At 38.2% G+C, this 7,402-nt stretch overlaps 1 long non-coding RNA gene across 1 annotated transcript; it reads left to right on the top strand.

Moving 5' to 3' along the window:
- Positions 1-1,077: 1,077 nt before the first annotated feature.
- On the top strand, positions 1,078-2,446 carry LOC124178628. Its single transcript, XR_006869860.1, has 2 exons — positions 1,078-1,650; positions 2,123-2,446. It is a non-coding gene; the product is annotated as an uncharacterized LOC124178628 (long non-coding RNA).
- The last annotated feature ends 4,956 nt before the right edge of the window (positions 2,447-7,402 follow it).

Raw genomic sequence — 7,402 nt, 5'->3', positions numbered from 1 at the left:
CTAGATGTCGGAAATCTTCGTACATAACTTGAGAATTGTATTCAGTGATTATATCTCACCGTGCGCGAGATTACTCGGGAAAAAAATAGTCCGCCCTAACACGATAAAATTAAATAAAAACAAACAAATTACAATTCGAATTTGATCCAATAAGATTATATCAGATTATACGCATGTATGTATAAATTATTATATATTATAAGGGCAACATTTATTCGCTAATTCAAAATTTAGCACTATATGGTGTCGAAAATGACGAGTTGCGTGTGTTTAACAAGCGGACCGTGAGCCAGCCCTCGATCTTCCCGTTATCACACTGCAGGTTCCAAGTTGACGGAATAAAAAAATATTAATATCCAATTCGAATTTCGAACTACAAATTCAGATTCGTGATTGATGTGTCGAAAGTCCTTGGATACCATATTACATGAAGATAATATGATTTTCTTTTATTTTGAACCACTATAATGGATCCACCATTATGAATTTGGGAATTCTGACCTTGGATTTGTTATCGGTGACCCAAAAAACCTCCGACTACTAATTTCTACCAAAATCCGAATATTTTTAGATTTTATTCCATCATATTGGATTCGCCATTTTAGATTTTGCAAATCTGATCCCATATTCGTGATCAACGACCCCAGAAATCTCATGGTACCAATTTTCATTCAAATCCGTTGATCCATTCTCAGGATATTTTTATTTTATTTTTCGGAGATTTGTTGTTCGAATAATTCAAAAAGTACTGAACCGATCAAAGCAAAAATCTAATCAGTTCTAAGTTTTGAAAAGCCGCGTCGATTGGGACCAAAATCATTGAAATGCGGTGCCTCGTTTTTGAGATATCGTCGGACAAAAAAATTGATCAGATACGTATATACATACACACATACACACACACAGTCGTCCGTCCGAAAGCGGTCGGAGATGATTCTCTAGATCTTGAAACGTCAAGATTTAGTGAACACCTAACTTTTCATTTTCGGGGTGATGACAATAATTTCCTTTTTTCTCCGAAAATGGAGAAACGGGAAGTTAAAAAGCACCAAATAGTGTTGCTTCCGAACCGAAATGCAGTCTATAGAAGTTTTATAGAAGTTCACACCGTCGATTGTTTACAATGTGTTGGTTTGACGGCGATGGTGTCAACCTCAAAATCCAAGTCTGTCACAGAATTGCGTGTACACCGACACAGTGTTGCATTGACACCGATGTAATGTTGAATTGACACCGATGGTGTCAATCTGATGTCGAAAGCTCTTACGCGTACAAGTTTTAACATGCCGCAAGTCCTTAGCCCGCAGTCAGAGAAGCTCAGTTTCCTCCACGCGCGCTTACAAGCAGTCGCTTCGCATTTCAGGTAAAACGTGTTGCCTGCCTCGTGTATGGTTCTAATTATGTCGGAATCAGATTTTGTTAATGTTTTTACCGTGACTTTGCTTAATATGGGTGGCCCTGAAATGGAAAATGTGTTGATTGATAGTGCGCAGCAAGCAGCAAATGTGCAGGATGCACCGGATAGTGGTGACATTGTTACCGGGACATCTTTCCAGTTGCGAAAGGGATGATACAACGGGGAGACTAAATGGATAAAAGTGCTCACTCCCAATGGCAAGCCCTTGGAATAGAATGATTTTATTATTGCAGGTAAGTGTTAATAAATAATATTTTCCAATAAATCGTTAAATGCTATTTTCTGTTCATCTAACACTATTTGGTGTTCTTTGAACAGTATTTAGGGTTCTTTCAACGCTATATGGTGTTATTTTAAACCATTTGGTGCTGACTTGTATAATTGAGTACCAACCAAGCATTATCATTTCATTCCGCGTACTGAATTACCAAAACGCTCGGTGTACACTATTGTTAATGTTATTGTTAATGTACACTATTGTTAAACCTATCTCCATTTGGTGAATTTATTGGAAATAAATTATTAAATTGGAATAAAATACTGCCACATTCTAGTCGGCATTGGCTTTGAAAAAAATTTTGAATTAACATATTTTATCTATATATAAGTGAAACTTTAGCCCGATATTTTTTACAGGATCATATACAGTAGCGAATTGTTTATGTGTTAATAAAACTATCTAGCATTTACTGATTTAAATTTCAGGAAATATTCTATGACCCTAAAGGCCGGTCAGGTTACATCTCCTGGAGACTGCGCACCCTCAATAGACGTCGTCAGGTGCCAAGTAAAGAAGTTAAAATTGAGCAGAAAGAAAACGTTCGACCCCCAAAAATGTGTACCCTCACAATGAGGAAAGTGCGCAAGGACAGTTGATCTTCCTCCGCAATGCCTGTCCTAAGACACAAAAGAAAGAAATTTTATTGGCACAGGCGGAGGCAAATTTGATAGGTATGACAATTTTATATCTGAATTTTTGTTAGTGAGAAGCGATTTTCAATTTAATCCATCCGATAGAATATTCGTGGTGAAAAAAGTAGTTTCTGGATTTCTTTATAAAGTCGGATTTTCAATTGCAGCCCATATTGATGAACAGACGGATCTACCCGTATTTCAGGTCATCACTCATATCTTTGTACATCGCAATGTACCATTCGTTATTTGTACCAAATGTAAAACAAAATATTTTAGTGACGAGTACCATGCTTTTGTAGTCGAACCCAAAATTATAAAGACCTATAGTTTAATCGATCTCAATCTGTTGGATCATAAGTATGCCTATGAATTTCATCAAAGTTATCACAAAACTACTACGTTCGTAGTGCCGAAATGTCATATTTTTTAAACGTACCTATATGCTACTATTTTCATCATTATCATAATTATAATCTATATGTATATTGTACGATTAGTTTTTACGCCGTTTCGTGTCACTCAATTCATATGTTCATATAAATGCATACGGTATTGAAAAGTTCCTATCCCGCAGAACGGAAAGTACAAACAATAATGATTAATTATTATTTAGCCAATTTGTTGTTAAAGAGAAAATAAGTTTTGTACTTTTGATATCAAATATATAATATGTAAGATTATTCTAAGGTTCATGTGGTTATATATATATATATAAACATGTATAAGCAAAAATAAGTTTATACATATGTATATATTTGAAAGCACATGTACGGTGTTTACCTATGTAACAGAAATTATATATTGACTTGGATTATCTTATGAATCACTGTATTTTATTTTTAAACCCTACCTCATGTGTCATATATGCATATACCTATATTCATATAAGAAAAAATAGTCGGTTTGCCAATTCTCTGGTGTTATTACCATGGTGTCAATTTTTTGGAGTTATTCTCAGGGTGTAAGTTCTATAGTGCTATATTGCGGATGTCAATTTTCTGGTGTTATCAACTGGGTGTCAGTTTTTTGGTGTTATTGCCGGGGTGTTAATCCACTGGTGTTCATTCGCAAGGTGCTTATTCAGTGGTGTGGATTCTTATAGTGCCCATTTCGATGTTGTTATTTCGCAGGGTTCAAATTCCTTGGTGCTGATTTTTATGGTGTCATAATTGTCTGGGCGTCAATACTCTGGTGTTATTATGAAGGTGTCAGGTTTCGGGTGTTACTGCAATCGGTGTTACTTCGGAATACCAAACTTTTAACACCGTCTGTTAATACCAAGCATGCGCACCAACGGAGTGGACTTTTCGGGAATACGCGTGGTGTTAAAATGGTGTTGATTTTGACACCAAATTTTTTACAGTGTACGCTCGAACAAGATGTATCGCGTTCCAAACCAGAGACCAATCACAAACGACCGCTTCCGAATAATAAAGATCAAAGCGGAGTCAAGACACGACGCGGAGAAAATGGCGCGCGTACGTTAGCGATAGGCACGTCAGCAAAGTGCGTAGTGTGCAAACGGGAGAGTCATCCCACATACCAGTGTCGCGAATTTCAAAAAATGACGGTTCACCAACGGTGGAATTTCGTCAAGGGTTCACCGCTGTGTAAAAATTGCCTGCGCTTGCACCGCGGCAAATGCACTTCGACGCATTGCAAAAACTGCTCCAGGTTTCACCACACTCTTTTGCACAACGAATCTCCTGCTGCATCCACCTACGCGACCCAAGAAACGATACAGTCGGATACACCTAAGTCGACAACAAAGGCAAATTTAACATGTAGCGAAATGATTACACACAGCTTCACGTCAAGAGCGTTACAGTCGCAGTTAATGCTGAGCGCTCAAATACGCGTCAAAGACTCACGCGGTCAATACGTAAAACGTCGCGCTTTATTAGACACTTGTGCGACAGCGCATTTTATCACGGAGGATCTTGTAAGAGAATTGAAACTACCGATACGCGCGTGTACGATCGCGGTAGGAATGATCGACGACGCAAATACAATTTCTAAAGGCGCGGTCGAATGTACATTTTATTCGATACACTATAATTTCAACAAAACTCTCACGTTTCTGGTCATCCCGAAAATAGCTGATAAAGTACCGAATGAAATCTTTCCTCGCGAATCAATCGACTTACCGCGGAATGTAAAATTGGCCGATCCGCAATTCCATTTGCCTGGAAGGATCGACATCCTCATCGGGTCAGGGACAACGTTGTCATTATTATCGATCGGACAATGTGATTTGTCCCGCGACGGCTGCGATCTCGTCTTACAGAAAACTCAGCTCGGCTGGGCCGTTGCCGGCGGAAAATCAAACACCACGATCGGGAAACGAACGTCGTGCCAACTGACCGAATTAAAGGAAACAATCGAAAAATTCTGGTTGCTCGATGATGCAAACGCTAGTCAAATAAAATTATCGGAAAATACAAGCTGCGAAACTCATTTCAATCGAAACGTCACTCGCGAACCGTCGGGACGGTACGTCGTTCGTCTGCCGTTCCGCAGCGCCGATCGAGACCTCGGTAATTCACGATCTATGGCCTTGCGACGATTTGCTGGCTTGCAAAAAAAGCTTAACGCGGACCCGGTCCTTAAAGCGGAATATCATCGCGTTATGAATAAGTTCATAGAACGAGGCTATATGTCACTCGTTGTCGACGAATCACTACCCGGTTATTATCTCCCACACCACGCGGTCATAAAGGTGACAAGCACTACGACGAAGACCCGAGTTGTCTTCGATGCGTCCGCCAAAACAAGCATGGGAATGTCGCTTAACGATACGCTGATGGTCGGCCCGACTATTCAATTGAAACTAATCGAGCATCTTTTACGATTTCGCAGTTATAAATTCGTGATTACCGCGGACATCGCGAAAATGTACCGACAAATCTGGATTGCCCCCAGCAATCGTCATTACCAATGAGTTTTTTGACTCCAACAGGAAAGAATTCGCGTATTCGAACTAAACACCGTAACGTTCGGCGTGTCGTCGGCTCCGTTTCTTGCGATACGAACCGTACAAAAACTTGCAAGCGATGAGAGCGCGAATTATCCTAAGGGGGCCGAGGTTTTAACGCGCGACCCGTGTAGAAAATTAGTTGGGCATCCAAGATTAACTATAGGCGCAAGTCGGGCCTGGTCCGGGCTTCCATAACAGGGGATTCCTAATTATTGCCCAACTTGGGCCTATGTTGGGTTAAATTGGCCATCCAAATAAATCTTTATTTAGGGTTGCCTAACCATTGCCAAACTGGGGCCTACTTGGGGCTTACTTGTCGATCCTGGCCAAATTTGTTTCGGTTTGCCCAACTTCTGCCTAAGTAGGTCCTACTTGGGGATTACTTGTCGATCCTGGCCAAATTTGTTTCGGTTTGCCCAACTTCTGCCTAATTAGGCCCTACTTGGGGGTTACTTGTCGATCCTGGCCAAATTTATCTAGGTTCACCCAACTTCTGCCTAAGTAGGCCCTATTTGGGGGTTACTTGTCGATCCTGGCCGAATTTGTCTTGGTTTGCCCAAATCCTACTGAGTAGGGCCTATTTGGGGTTTACTGGTCTGGCCTGGCCAAATTTGTCTTGGTTTGCCCAACTTCTGCCTATGTAAGGCCTATTCGGGGTTTACTTGTGCATGTTGGCCAAATTTATCTTGGTTTGCCTAACTTCTGCCAAACCGAGACCTACTTGGGGCTTATTGATGCCCCATGCTGATGGCTGATGACTGATGCTGGTTTTCCAATTTGACAGTGGTATATTTTCTGAAAGTACTCTAATGCCACAACAGCTATGGTATCGCTAACTCGTTTTCGATCAAAAATGGACTAAAATGGTTTTTCCCCTGGCACCTTCACATATATAAATATATATACATTAGGGTGGGTCAAAAAAATCAAGTATTTTTTTTTTTGGATTCGACACACGAAAATTAGTTCCTAGCTACCTCTAGAAAGTACTTACCAAATCTAAGCTCTTAATATTAACGGGAAGATTATGCTCATCATAGTTTTCCATTTTCAATTTAGTCTTATATAAAAATGGCCATATCTTATCACCAATAGATTGTTAAATTAGTTGCATCGTCAATATTTATAGGAAATTGAACGTTCTACAAAAATGGTCTCTTATACTTTTTTCATTAATCTAACCATTTAAAAGATATTCATGGTGAAAGGTTGAAGTATTTTAAGGAAAATAACTTTTTGTTTTGAATTTTGTAACTTACTAAAAAATAATTATTGTCAAATGAGTTTCAGATATTTTCATAGGAAATTGAACGCTCTACAAAAAAGGTTTCTTGTGGTTAATCGATTACTGTAACCATTTAGAAGATATTCGCAGTAGAATCCCAATGCCTGTTGATTTTAATAGTTTTTAAATAATTATTTCCAATTTATCCATTCAATTTATGAATTTTTACAATATTCATGAGAATCTGAGTTTATTTCGAAAGAATGACAGTTTGCAAGTTATGTCTTATCTTTTGTTTGAGAATATATTTCTTTCGAATCAATTTTTTAACGATATTTTCTTTTTATAACTTTTATCACAATTGAGGATCGTAATTTGATATTTTTCAACGGGTTTATTTAAAATGTCATTCAAATTTCTTTTTTCCAAAAAAGTTATAATTGAATATTTTTTGTTTGGGGAATTTGAAGATTTAATTTCGAATGTTGGTAGTTCTGTTACTCATTACTTGTTGAACTAGCGCCATCTGTGGTTTTATGTCATTTCTATGTTTCGTCTTATATTTCTGCATTGCATACATAGTTTTTGGAGCTCTGAGTTATCGTCTTGTGTATATCTAAAGCCAATTAATTAACAGCTGAGTTTTAATATATTTTTGATTATTTCAATTCATCTGCTAATCATCTAATATGAATAAAGAAATCCCTTTCATTGGCATACCGATGTCAAAAATTCTTGAACTTAAATTACCAACAGTGAAAGAGGTTATGTGTGTATTTTTTCATCAACTTAATATTCTTAAATATTCTGTGAAACAAAGTGCTAAAAATGTAGCAGATCAGGTTATAGAGCTGTGGAAAAAAAATGA

Source organism: Neodiprion fabricii, chromosome 3, assembly GCF_021155785.1.
Source record: "Neodiprion fabricii isolate iyNeoFabr1 chromosome 3, iyNeoFabr1.1, whole genome shotgun sequence".
NCBI classification, from domain to species: Eukaryota; Metazoa; Arthropoda; class Insecta; order Hymenoptera; family Diprionidae; genus Neodiprion; species Neodiprion fabricii.
The sequence above is the reverse complement of the archived record's forward strand: the minus strand, read 5'-3'. Positions and strand labels throughout refer to the sequence as shown.